General features: G+C 47.1%; 1 non-coding gene across 1 annotated transcript; it reads left to right on the top strand.

Moving 5' to 3' along the window:
• Window positions 1-7,792: 7,792 nt before the first annotated feature.
• Window positions 7,793-7,938, top strand: Trnar-gcg (transfer RNA arginine (anticodon GCG)). Its single transcript has 2 exons — window positions 7,793-7,829; window positions 7,896-7,938. It is a non-coding gene; the product is annotated as a tRNA-Arg (tRNA).
• Window positions 7,939-14,696: the final 6,758 nt, after the last annotated feature.

Raw genomic sequence — 14,696 nt, 5'->3', positions numbered from 1 at the left:
CACCGCGGTTCCTGGTGTGTCCGCTGTGCCGTGCGCGTGATCATTGCTTGTACAGCCCTCTCGCAGTGTCCGGAGCAAATGTGGTGGGTCTGATACACCGGTGTCAATGTGTTCTTTTTTCCATTTCCAGGAGTGTAGTTTGGGATTTTGACGATGTAACGCGCCGTCTGGACAGAATTTGACAGGGTATTGCTCAGGAGGAGTTGAGATCCAACAACTCTATCAGTCAATTCCAAGCAGAATAACAGCTTACATAGGGACCAGAGGTGGACCAACACGTTATTGACTTGCTCAATTTGTGAAACCCCTTCTCATTCAAATCATCCAGTTTTCCTGAAACTGTAATCATTTTTTGTCTTGGAGTGTATCTTGCGAAAAGACCATGCAGATAAAATTAGATTCAAGCTGTCTTTCCGTGTACTTTTCGCGACTGGGACAGGCAAAGGCAAAAGTTTCCACATCCGTCTCAAGCATAGCCCCACGGCTTCGTCCGTGAGTGGTGACCAGTGCCGTGAACGTAATCTCGGTTAATACTTTTCAGTGAGGAAGGCAAAGTGAGGTTAACTCGACAATGAGATAAGCTCGTGAGCAATCATTTGAAGTCCCTCGCAGGCGGTGGTGCCATCTCACCGCAGATAAACTTTAGTTTCTGATGGGACTGTGGGTAGGTAATCATCTTCAAAGTAAAATGGGAACAGTATCACGGTGAGTTTATTGCAGTTAAACACTGTGAACATTACAGCGATACACTTCGGATAAGAGGAAATGTAACAAAACCATAAATGCAAACTGTTTGTGCTCCTAGCCAACATAACTATCTCTGCTGGATCTTGTGTAAGCGCCGACTGACGTACTTGGCAGATAAAAAAAAAAAAGACCTATTGTGTGACTTCGTACGAATTGGTACATTCTCGTATATTCTCGGGAGATTCATTACCCGTCATTTGTTAAGCAAGACCTGGAGATTACTGCATTGCAAGATAGCTGCAATTATGGAGCAAGGCTGAAAGATTTCCCCTAACATTTTCTCTATCAAAAATGAACTGTTGTTATAAACATTTATAATTAAAGTTATGATTTTTGGTGAACCTTCTTTGGCTCATTCCCGATCTATATGTTAGCATGAAAAGTATTATTCCACGTAGCGAGCCGCTCCTCACAACACCGGGCCGATACAAGCATGACGCTACACAGCGTATGCACAAGTGGAATCTACCGTCGTGGGACACCCTGTGCTCTGTAAACGACTGCTTGAAAAAATACTGGAATGACTGAATCTCCATTAACACTCATGTCTTTGTAATTCGTCATATAACCGCTCTGAAATATGCAGTGACATAAAAATAATGGAAATGAATGCAGTCTTCGAGAGCAGATTTTGTCTTAATCTTATGATCAGTTTCGAGTTATGAGATAATCATCAGATGAAACTAAGGCAAAAAGATCGCAAACTTATCAATAAGAGCATTACGACAGCCTACAACAGTATCGGTAACAGCATTAACCTACAGGACCTGAGAAGCTGTTAACAGTGAACGTACCTGTCTCCCTAAAGTAGTAAACAAAACATAAAAAGCTTTTTATATTTTATTTATCTATCATATTCCGTGGAACCACGCAAGCAATACCTAGTCGTTCATGAAATGATTTTTATCTAATCTCAGCCCTGAGTATTTAAAATATTCAACATCACTGACTGTTTGACCACCTTTCGATAGTAATGTTTTGATTTTACATGATTTCCGTGGTAGAAAAGAGAATATAATTAAAGAATATACGTAAAGGCCCGGTTTATGACGAGGTACAAGTGACTGTGCTAGATCGAATGTCCTGCACCACTCATCGTAATGTTGCTTGGACACTGAGCTAACACAAGTCATGGGATAGCTGTAGGCACATATACAGATGGCGGCAGTGTCGCGTACACAAGGGAATTAACAGACTTTGAACGCTGAATGGTAGTTGGAGCTCATGGGACATTCCATTTCGGAATTCGTTAGGGAATTTAATATTCCGAGATGCACAGTGTCAAGACTGTGCCGAGAATATCAAATTTCAGGCATTACCCTTCACCACAGACAACGCAGTGGTCGACTGCCGTCACGTAACGACCGAGAACAGCGGCGTTTGTGTAGAGTTGCCAGTTGTGACAGACAAGCGACACTACCCGAAAAAAACCATAGAAATTAATGTGAGACGTACGATGAACGTATCCGTTAAGTCAGTGCGGCGGAATTCGGCGCCAATGGTCTATGGTAGCAGACGACCGACGACATTGCCTTGCTAACAGCGTGACATCGTCTGCGGTGTCTCTCCTGGGCTCGTAACCATATGTTGGACCCTAGATGAATGGAAAACCGAGGCTCGGTCATATGACTCCCGATTCTAGTTGGTAAGAGCTGATTTTAGTGTTAGAGTGCGGCGCAGATCCCATAAAGCGATGAACCCAAGTTGTCAAAAAGATGGTTTGCAAGCTGGATGTGGCTCCATGATGGCGTGAGCTGTGTTTACATGGCACGGACTTGGTCCTCGGGTCGAGGTGAACGGATCATTGACTGGAAATGGTTCCGCTTCCTGGAGACCATATGCAGCCTCTCATCGAATTCGCGTTCCCAAACAACGATTGAACTGTTACTGGGCCAGAAGTGTTCGCGATTGGTTAGACGACATTCTGGACATTTCGAGCGAATGATTATTCAGCCAGGTCGCCCAATATAAATCCCAACGAACCTTTATGGGACATAATCGTGGGGTCAGTTCGTGCTCAAAATCCTGAACCGGCAACACTTTCGCCGTTATGGGCGGCTACAGAGGTAGCATGGCTCAATATTTCTGCAGGGGCTTCAGACCTCTTGTTGAGTCCACGCCACGTCGAGTTGCTGCACTACGCCAGTCAGATGGAGCTCCGACACGATATTAGGAGGTATCCCACGACTTGTCACTTGAGTGTATATTCATTCCCAATGTGTCCAGATCATTAGATAGAAAAAAAAATTCTGTGACGACACAGTCTTCTGTTTCCCAGTGGTGGGTTAAGGGAGAGGCGGGGTTCGCCACATTCCTGAGCAACGTCAGTAAGCGATGGAAAGTTCCCTTGCTCGGATAGGGTGCTGAACCCGTAGTGGCATGCCATCGGTTGGTTCATCAAATCAGACATGATCCAAATTGCTCCACTCAAAATGGCGATTCTGCCTAACTCGTGAAGAGTACGTGATCGTTGTCGACGTCCATCCAATCACGCACATGTTCAGTTTAATCCATTCACATCAGCGGAGCAGGCACGCCATTCTAGTCTGGTGGTGCGAGCAGTTATGATGGTTCAAAAATCGGGTGTGTGGGTACCGTATGGCCTAAGCCAAAATCACAAAAATCAGTGGGTGGCCATATGTGTATCTCTGCTTGCTCGTCTTCAATTGGCTCGTGAGTAGGACCGACCATTCTTATCCTGTATCACCGACAGCAACGGAAAATGGTGTTTTTATGTTAACATAGGAAAAGAGAGGAATGTTTGAGGCCAAACGAAGCAGCGACTCCCTGTACCTACGCGCATCCACAAAATGCGATGATGTATTGTATTGTACTGAAACCGGGGACCTAGAAACGACCGAGAGGCTTCGTCCTGCCGTAGCCCTCAGTGATTCACAACCCCAAAGCAAGCCACAGCAGTCCACCCACCCCAATGGCGTCCTACACCGAACCCAGGGTTATTGTGCGGTTCGGCATCTCATGGATCAGCTACATTGTGGTGTGCTACGAATTGCATCCCCGAGGTGTAACCATCAGTGCTGATATTTATTGTAAACATGTGAGACATCTTGCAGGCGCAGTCCAAGGACAAGTGATCTTACTCCGCGATAACGTCCCCTCGCATTCTGCTATACATTCTGCTAGACTGACAAAAACACTATACACGGAAGTTGGTTGGGAAGTCATTTCACACCCACTTTATGCACCTGAGCTTGTGCCTTCAGATTCTTACCTTTACCGCTCTCTGTCGAACAACCTGCGCCGGCCAGTGTGGCCGAGCCGTTACAGGCGCTTCAGTCTGGAACCGCGCGACCGCTACGGTCACAGGTTCGAATCCTGCCTCGGGCATGGATGTGTGTGATGTCCTTAGGTTAGTTAGGTTTAAGTAGTTAAGTTCTAGGGGACTGATGACCTCAGATGTTGAGTCCCAGAGTGCTCAGAGCCATTTGAACCATTTTTCAACAACCTGCAAGGAACTTCCTTTACGGATGAAAATACGCTACGAACTTGGTTCGACGATTATTCGCATCAAAACCACACGATTTCTACAGTCGTTGAATCATAAAGTTACCCCAGCGTTGGCAGACTATTGTAAATAGTGAAGGAGAATATGCACTACTGGCCATTAAAATTGCTACACCAAGAAGAAATGCAGATGATAAACGGGTTCTCATTGGACAAAGATATTGTACTAGAACTGACATGTGATTACATTTTCACGCAATTTGGGTGCATAGATTCTGAGAAATCAGCACCAGGAACAACCACCTCTGGCCCTAATAATGGCCTTGATTCGCCTGGGCATTGAGTCAAACAGAGCTTGGATGGCGTATACCGGTACAGCTGCCCATGCAGTTTCAACACGATACCACAGTTCATCAAGAGTAGTAACTGGGGTATTGTGACGAGCCAGTTGCTCGGCCACCATTGACCAGACGTTTTCAATTGGTGAGAGATCTGGAGAATGTGCTGGCCACGGCAGCAGTCACCCATTTTCTGTATCCAGAAAGGCCCGTACAGGACCTGCAACATGCGGTCGTCCGTTATCCTGCTGAAATGTGTGGTTTCGCAGGGATCGAATGAAGGGTAGAGCAACGGGTCGTAACACATCTGAAATGTAACGTCCACTGTTCATAGTGCCGTCAATGTGAACAAGAGGTGACCGAGACGTGTAATCAATGGCACCTCATACCATCACGCCAGGTGATACGCCAGTATGGTGATGACGAATACACGCTTCCAACGAGCGTTCACTTCGATGTCGCCAAACACGGATGCGACCATCATGATGCTGTAAACAGAACCTGGATTCATCCGAAAAAATGACGTTTTGCCATTCGTGCACCCAGGTTGTTGAGTATACCATCGCAGGCGCTCCTGTCTGTGATGCAGCGTCATGGGTAACCGCAGCTATAGTCTCCGAGCTGATAGTCTATGCTGCTGCAAACGTCGTCGAACTGTTCGTGCAGATGGTTGTTGTCTTGCAAACGACCCCGTCTGTTGACTCAGGGATAGAGACGTGGCTGCACGATCTGTTACAGGCACGCGGGTAAGATGCCTGTCATCTCGACTGCTAGTGATACGAGGCCGTTGGGATGCAGCACGGCTTTCCGTATTACCTTCCTGAACCCACCGATTCCATATTTTGCTGACAGTCATTGCATCTCGACCAACGCGAGCAGCAAGGTCGCGATACGATAAACCACAATCGCGATAGGCTACAACCTGACCTTTATCATAGTCGGAAACGTGATGGTATGCATTTCTCCTCCTTACACGAGGCATCACAACAACGTTTCACCAGGCAACGCCCGTCAACTGCTCTTTATGTATGAGAAATAGGTTGGAAACTTACCTCATGTCAGCACGTTGTAGGTGTCGCCACCGGCGCCAGGCTTGTATGAATGCTCTGAAAAGCTAATCATTTGCATAGCACAGCATCTTCTTCCTGTCGGTTAAATTTCGCGTCTGTAGCACCTCATCTTCATGATGTAGCAATTTTAATGGCCAGTAGTGTATTATTCATGACTAAAATCTCCGTTAAGTGTATGTGTTGTATCTTTAACTAACGGAAGAACGCTACGAATTTGTGCACCGACCAGATAGATGCGGATGACCCCTCGCTGGGCGAGCAGCAGCTGCGGAGCGCGCGCCCCTGCCATTGCCGCTGGCCTGCCTCTGCCCTGCTCTGCCACTTGGCAGGCGCAGCAGTGACGGGGGCCCCGCGGCTCTGCCGGAGGCTGCGGCGGTTTCCCCCAAGCCACAGCGCAGGGGCGGCGGCGGCGGACCCTCGCTTCACACATCCCCTCACTCTCATTTATCGCCTATAAATTGACTGGATAATGCATTTTATCGAATAAACTGGTTGCCGGGCGCCAGGGCGCAGCCGCGACCCGCTGCATAATACGGCGATTTGTCTGTCTGCGCTTCTTCGCTCGCGCTGGCCGGCCCGGAATTTAATTAAGACCTCGACGTCTTCTCGGCTGCCCCGGATCGCTCGACTCATCAGGCCCGGAGAAGGGGACGGACGGGTGCGGAGCGCTGGGAGTGGAGGGAGACGGGGAAACGAGGAAAGAAGCGAGTGCTCGCCTCCGCGGACACCCGGGCTCGGCACATCCATCACCCTGCGGGCAGCCGATGCCGTGATTGAGCGCCGCCGACGTCCCGAGCGAGCTGCGCCCGTTAGCGCTGCGGCCGCCGCACACCGCACAGCTACTGTACGCCAGACCGGCCTTACGACATCTACATCTGTACTCCACGAGCTGCCTTACAGATTCTTTCGGAGAGTACTTTAGGTACCACAGCTTTTCATTCCTTTTATACGCAAAAGGTCCGTGGGAAGAATGACAGTCGAACGATGACAGCCGAACAACTTGTGTATGATCTGTACTTTCATGTTTTCTCGACGTGTTCATTTCGGGTGACATACAGAGGTTGGCCAAAAATAAAAAAAAATAAAAAAACACATTACCATGCCTAATGCGGTTTAGGAATTCCTTAATCGTTCAGAACACCTCCCGGTAGTTTCAGGTTGGTTGGTTGGTTGTTTGGGGAAGGAGACCAGACAGCGTGGTCATCGGTCTCATCGGAGTAGGGAAGGATGGGGAAGGAAGTCGGCCGTGTCCTTTCAGAGGAATCATCCCGGCATTTGCCTGGAGTGATTTAGGGAAATCACGGAAAACCTAAATCAGGATGGCCGGACGCGGGATTGAACCGTCGTCCTCCCGAATGCGAGTCCAGTGTCTAACCACTGCACCACCTCGCTCGGTGGTAGTTTCAGACTTGATAAATACGGGTCCTGTGTAGTTTTCAACGAAAAGTTGTACCACTCTTTCTGCAAAATAAGAGGGCGTTTTAATAAGTAATGCAACATTTTTTTCTAGGCGAATTTCTGTTGAAAAAATTCTTGTGGAACATCGTAGAATAGTCCTGCTTGAGCTCCTATCGTTTCATGAAGTTCCGATAGATGGCGGCGCTATACGTAGCCTCCAAAATAGCGTCTGTGGCGGAGGTGCGTTCCGAGCGCAGACCTATCTTTGGCTTTGTTTTAGGGATAAACCACAGCATCGCAGATATTCACAGGCGGTCGCAGAATGTCTACGAAGACGTGGCACTGAACAAAAGCACGCTCAGTCGTCGGACCAGGCGCCTGTCATCGCAACAAGGTCACACAAACCAGTCCCATCTGCTGCGTGTCGGCCGGCCGCACACAGCTCTGATTCCTGAAATGTTGAAACGTGTGGACACACTTATTCGAGGTGATGGACGGATCACAACTCACTGCTCAACTGGATGTCTCTGTTGATAGCGCTAACACACCCAGGCATCAGTTGTGGTACTCAAAGGTATGTGCCCACTTGAAGCATACAAAACTTTCTAGAATGAAATTTTCACTCTACAGCGGAGTGTGCGCTGATATGAAACTTCCTGGCAGATTAAAACTGTGTGCCGGACCGAGACTCGGACCGAGAGCTTCTGTGAAGTTTGGAAGGTAGGAGACGAGGTACTGGCGGAATTAAAGCTGTGAGGACGGGGCGTGAGTCGTGCTTGGGTAGCTCAGTTGGAAGAGCACTTGCCCGCGAAAGGCAAGGTCTCGAGTTCGTGCCGGCCGAAGTGGCCGTGCGGTTAAAGGCGCTGCAGTCTGGAACCGCAAGACCGCTACGGTCGCAGGTTCGAATCCTGCCTCGGGCATGGATGTTTGTGATGTCCTTAGGTTAGTTAGGTTTAACTAGTTCTAAGTTCTAGGGGACTAATGACCTCAGCAGTTGAGTCCCATAGTGCTCAGAGCCATTCATTCATTCTCGAGTTCGTGTCTCGGTCCGGCATACAGTTTTAATCTCCCAGGAAGTTTCACGCAAAACTTCATTCGACCGTTCTCCCTCATCCACTCTACAGCCCGGATCTCGCGCCTTCCGACTTCCATCTCTTCGGCCCAATGAAGGATGCACTCCGCGGGAAGCAGTATATGTATGATGGGGAGATTATTGATGCAGCGGGACGTTGGATCCGATGTCGACCAGGAGAGTGGTACCATACGTGCATCAGTCCCTCCCAGTAAGGTGGCATAAGCAAGACGCATTGAACGGAGATTAAGACGAAAAATAGGATTTTGTAGCCAAAGCCCGTGTGCGTTACACCTGCAACATTCACCAATATGATCATGTTAGTGCTTCATACTCCCAACTATGGTGGCTCCGGCCGGACAATTTGCGTGACTACCACACTCTATGACACTTCCTGGCAGATCAAAACTGTGTGCCGGACCGAGACTCGAACTCGGGACCTTTGCCTTTCGCGGGCAAGTGCTCTACCAACTGTGCTACCCAACCACGACTGACTCCCCGTCCTCACAGCTTTACTTCTCCCAGTACCTTGTCTCCTACCTTCCAAACTTTACAGAAGCTCTCCTGCGAACCTTGCAGAACTAGCACTCCCGAAAGAAAGGATATTGCGGAGACATGGCTTAGTTGGTTGAGAACTTGCCCGCGAAAGGCAAAGGTCCCGAGTTCGAGTCTCGGTCCAACACACAGTTTTGATATTCCAGGAAGTTTCATATCAGCGCACACTCCGCTGCAGAGTGAAAATCTCATTCTGGAAATCACAGCCGCGAGGGATTAGCCGAGCGTTCTAAGGCACTGCAGTCATGGACTGTGCGGCTGGTCCGCGCGGAGGTTCGAGTCCTCCCTCGGGCATGGGTGTGTGTGTTTGTCCTTAGGATAATTTAGGTTAAGTAGTGTGTAAGCCTAGGGACTGATGACCTTGGCAGTTAAGTCCCATAAGATTTCACACAGAGTTGAACAGTTGGAAACCACACTCTATGTCTACTTCACCGACTCCTCGTCGCGCAAGCACCCCAGTACCTTGCTTCAGAGATTAAACACCTTTCATGCCATCATAATCCAAACACGAGGTCACTCTTATTTGGTATCCTAACTGTGTCCACTCACAAAACAAAAACTTTTGCAAACTCCTTCTCAGTTGCCGCTGTGCACTTCTGGAACAACATGCCCCTTACCTTGCGCAAAATTCAATCCCCTGCTGCTTTTAAGAAGAAGTTGAAGCATTTCCTACTATCATCCTCATAACGTTTTCCACAAAATTAATGTACAAGGCCAATCCTCTCCTCTGTCAAATAGCAAAGCTAGTGTCTCCTATCTTGCTCCTTTCTCATCTTCCTCTTCATCTATCTCTAGTAGCCACGCAATATTCTTTTCCTTCATATTTCCTTAATTATGTTTCATCATATCTCTATTCTTCTCCTCCATTCACCATCAGTCTCCCTCATACTCCCTGCTGCTAGCACTACTATCTAAAATCTGTCTCTTTCATAATATCTAATTACAACAGTACTTATCATCTACGAATATAAACTCTATATGTATGTATTTTTCCAAGTGTGCCTTTGTAATTGTTTATTTCACTTTTTGTACTAGATGTAGTTTAACATGTCTACTAAAACATATAAATGTAAAATAAGTAGAATTCCTGGTTAGATGTAAGAGAGGGCCTGATGGCCCTAATCTTGCCAGTTAAATAAATAAATAAGTAAATAAATAAAAGAATGGAGAATAATATTGTTGATTGGAACCCTGAATAAAACTATGTTTTCTGGAAAAAAAGTGTTGTATTAATTAGTGAACGCCCTTCGTAGTAGCAAGTTCAGATAATGATAATGGAGATGGATGACGGTCAGGCGCTCTTCCCTCCAGAGCAAACCACAAACGTTCAATAATATTAAGACCTGGTGACTGGTGACTGAGATGGTCAGGAGAGATGCGACTATTTACTCTCGTGCTCACAAAACCAGTTCTGCGTGATGCGAGCTGTGTGAGCAGGAGTCCCATTGTCGTCGAACACAAACATTGTACCATGGGATGGACGTGTTCAGCCAAAAAAGACACATAAACGTTGCAGAGTAACCATGGAGCCCATGCAATACGACGAAGTGGCTCTCCAAATCATCACGGAATCCCCGCCGTGTTTCACTCTTGGGACGTAAACTCGGCCAGAAGTTTCAAACTGCGTTTCGAACTACGCATCCCACCAAATGACATTCTTCCATTGATCCATAGTCCAGGTTTTACGGCTACGACACCATGTTTTCCCGTTACGGTCACTTGCATCACTCATGAGCGGTTTTGTAACTCCAGCTCGAATTGTAATCCCTACTGATGGAGCTCCCTTGGCGTTTTTTGGCGCTGTCAGGGCTCCTGAGTGCGATATTCAGTTCTGCAATGACTTTTACAGCTGTCGCCCTCTTACATTTAGTCACAATCCTTCTCAGACACTGTCCGTTACGAATAACAAACAAACACTTTCGTCCAACACTTATGCGGTGTAGATCATCGATACGGTGCATCCTGGAGCATCAAACACTTCTGCCCTCTTGGAAGCGAGAACACCCACCATACGAACACCAACAATTTGTTCACGTTGAATTCGCTTATCTCCAACAAAATGAAGTCACAACTACACAGGATACCGTTCTGATCACAACTGACGCTTGCAAATGTATTGAGGACACTACACAAGTACAACAGCGCAACCTGCAGGCGTCGTTACCATCTCAATTTATGTTCAAGCATGCATTTCTCGCGGTGTTTCCATACTTTTATCCAACTCATGTATGTCAGAGGAAGTACGCCTCCCGGCTCTTCTTCGAACGTATGGTCTCTGAATTTCAACAGTAAAACTCTCCATGATGCACAACACCTCTCTCGTAACATCTGGCACTGAAGTTTGTTGGCATCTCCGTAACGCTATTGTGCTTGCTAAGCGATTCCTTAAAGAAACGCACCACTCTTCGTTTGATCTTTCCTACTTCTTCCATTAAATCAGCCTCGTTCCCACACAGATAAGCAATAGTCAAGACTCGGTCGAACAAGTGCTTTACACTACTGGACATTAAAATTGCTACACCAAGAAGAAATGCAGATGATAAACGGGGATTCATTGGACAAATATATTATACTACAACTGACATGTGATAACATTTTCACGCAGTTTGGGTGCATAGATCCTGAGAAATCAGTACCCAGAGCAACCACCTCTGGCCGTAATAACGGCCTTGGTACGCCTGGGCATTGAGTCAAACAGAGCTTGGATGGCGTGTACAGGTACAGCTGCCCATGCAGCTTCAACACGATACCACAGTTCATCAAGAGTAGTGACTGGCGTACTGTAACGAGCCAGTTGCTCGGCCACCTTTGACCAGGCGTTTTCAATTGGTGAGAGATCTGGAGAATGTGCTGGCCAGGGCAGCAGTCGAACATTTTCTGTGTCCATAAACGCCCGTACAGGACCTGCAACATGCGGTCGTGCATTATCCTGCTGAAATGTAGGATTTCGCAGGGATCGAATGAAGGGTAGGGCCACGGGTCGTAACACACCTGAAATGTAACGTTCACTGTTCAAAGTGCCGTCAAGGCGAACAAGAGGTGACCGAGACGTGTAACCAATGGCATCCCATACCATCAAGCCGGGTGATACGCCAGTATGGCGATGACGAATACACGCTTCCAATGTGCGATCACTTCGATGTCGCCAAAAACGGATGCGACCATCATGATGCTGTAAACAGTACCTGGTTTCATCCGAAAAAATGACATTTTGCCATTCGTGCACCCAGGTTTGTTGTTGAGTACACCATCGCAGGCGTTCCTGTCTGTGATGCAGCGTCAAGGGTAATTGCAGTCATGGTCTCCGAGCTGATAGTCCATGCTGCTGCAAACGTTGTCGAACTGTTCGTGCAGATGGTTGTCTTGCCATAGAGACGCGGGATAGAGACGCGGCTGCACGATCCGTTACAGCCATGCGGAAAAGATGCCTGTCGTCTCGACTGCTAGTGATACGAGGTCGTTGGGATCCAGCACGGCGTTCCGTATTACCCTCCTGAACCCATCGATTCCATAGTCTGCTAACAAACATTGGATCTCGACCAACGCGAACAGCAATGTCGCGATACGATAAACCGCAATCGCGATAGGCTACAATCCGACCTGTATCAATGTCGGAAACGTGATGGTACGCATCCTTACACGAGGCATCACAACAACGTTTCACCAGGCAACGCCGGTCAACTGCTGTTTGTGTATGAGAAATCGGTTGGAAACTTTCCCCATGTCAGAACGTTGTAGGTGTCGCCACCGGCGCCAACCTTGTGTGAATGCTCTGAAAAGCTAATCATTTGCATATCACAGCATCTTCTTAAATTTCGCGTCTATAGCACGTCATCTTTGTGGTGTAGCAATTTTAAGGGCCAGTAGTGTATAATGAAGGGTATATAACAGATCCCTTTAGTGACGAGAGAGATCTGTAAGATCCCAGGCGCGCGGGATTAGCCGAGCGGTCTTAGGCGCTGCAGTCATGGACTGTGCGGCTGGTCCCGGCGGAGGTTCGAGTCCTCCCTCGGGCATGGGTGTATGTGTTTGTCCTTAGGATAATTTAGGTTAAGTAGTGTGTAAGCTTAGGGACTGATGACCTTAGCAGCAAAGTCCCATAAGATTTCACACATATTTTAACATATTTTGTAAGATCCCTCTTATCAGTCGTTCTTTCGTGGGTGAATTACATTTCCTTAAGATTCTTTAAGTCAATCTCCGCTTGGCATCTGCATTTCGTACAGTTAGTTTCATGTGGTCACTAGAGTTTAGGTAGCCCGAACGGTAAGTCTAAGTATTTAACAGCTCTTACTCTTTTCAGAAATTTGTCGCGAACAGTCTAATCAAACGTGCTGCATCTTTTCTCCCGTTTATACACAATGCGTTACATTTGTTGATTTTCAGTATCAGCTACCAGTTTCTGAATAAACCGACAAGCCACTGCAGATCTTTTTGCACTTTGCTACAGATTTTTGGCGATGGAGCCTTCCTGTAGATAGTTACATCGTAGAAGTTTCCGACACTATTCGCTACATAGTTAATACAGTGTTATTACAAATGGTTGAAGCGATTTCACAGCTCTACAATAACTTTATTATTTGAGATATTTTCACAATGTTTTGCACACACATACAAAAACTCAAAAAGTTTTTTTAGGCATTCACAAATGTTCGATATGTGCCCCTTTAGTGATTCGGCAGACATCAAGCCGATAATCAAGTTCCTCCCACACTCGGCGCAGCATGTCCCCATCAATGAGTTCGAAAGCATCGTCGATGCGAGCTCGCAGTTCTGGCACGTTTCTTGGTAGAGGAGGTTTAAACACTGAATCTTTCACATAACCCCACAGAAAGAAATCGCATGGGGTTAAGTCGGGAGAGCGTGGAGGCCATGACATGAATTGCTGATCATGATCTCCACCACGACCGATCCATCGGTTTTCCAATCTCCTGTTTAAGAAATGCCGAACATCATGATGGAAGTGCGGTGGAGCACCATCCTGTTGAAAGATGAAGTCGGCGCTGTCGGTCTCCAGTTGTGGCATGAGCCAATTTTCCAGCATGTCCAGATACACGTGTCCTGTAACGTTTTTTTCGCAGAAGAAAAAGGGGCCGTAAACTTTAAACCGTGAGATTGCACAAAACACGTTAACTTTTGGTGAATTGCGAATTTACTGCACGAATGCGTGAGGATTCTCTACCGCCGAGATTCGCACATTGTGTCTGTTCACTTCACCATTAAGAAAAAATGTTGCTTCATCACTGAAAACAAGTTTCGCACTGAACGCATCCTCTTCCATGAGCTGTTGCAACCGCGCCGAAAATTCAAAGCGTTTGACTTTGTCATCGGGTGTCAGGGCTTGTAGCAATTGTAAACGGTAACGCTTCTGCTTTAGCCTTTTCCGTAAGATTTTCCAAACCGTCGGCTGTGGTACATTTAGCTCCCTGCTTGCTTTATTCGTCCACTTCCGCGGGCTACGCGTGAAACTTGCCCGCACGCGTTCAACCGTTTCTTCGCTCACTGCAGGCCGACCCGTTGATTTCCCCTTACAGAAGCATCCAGAAGCTTTAAACTGCGCATACCATCGCCGAATGGAGTTAGCAGTTGGTGGATCTTTGTTGAACTTCGTCCTGAAGTGTCGTTGCACTGTTATGACTGACTGATGTGAGTACATTTCAAGCACGACATACGCTTTCTCGGCTCCTGTCGCCATTTTGTCTCACTGCGCTCTCGAGCGCTCTGGCTTCAGAAACCTGAAGTGCGGCTTCAGCCGAACAAAACTTTATGAGTTTTTCTACGTATCTGTAGTGTGTCGTGACCATATGTCAATGAAGGAGCTACAGTGAATTTATGAAATCGCTTCAATCAATTCAATAGCCCTGTACATATTGTATAAAATAACGTTACTATACCACTCCTTTGGTGCACTCCCAAAGTTACCGTTGTCTTCCGACTTCACCTCGTTAAGAACAAAGTGTAGAGTTTGTCTATTTTTAGTCCTGAATCCAGTCATAAATCTGAGCTGAAACTTGACAAGCACATACTTTGTTCGCCATACGACATTGAGGA

Source organism: Schistocerca cancellata, chromosome 1, assembly GCF_023864275.1.
Source record: "Schistocerca cancellata isolate TAMUIC-IGC-003103 chromosome 1, iqSchCanc2.1, whole genome shotgun sequence".
In the NCBI taxonomy this organism is placed as follows: domain Eukaryota; kingdom Metazoa; phylum Arthropoda; class Insecta; order Orthoptera; family Acrididae; genus Schistocerca; species Schistocerca cancellata.
The sequence above is the reverse complement of the archived record's forward strand: the minus strand, read 5'-3'. Positions and strand labels throughout refer to the sequence as shown.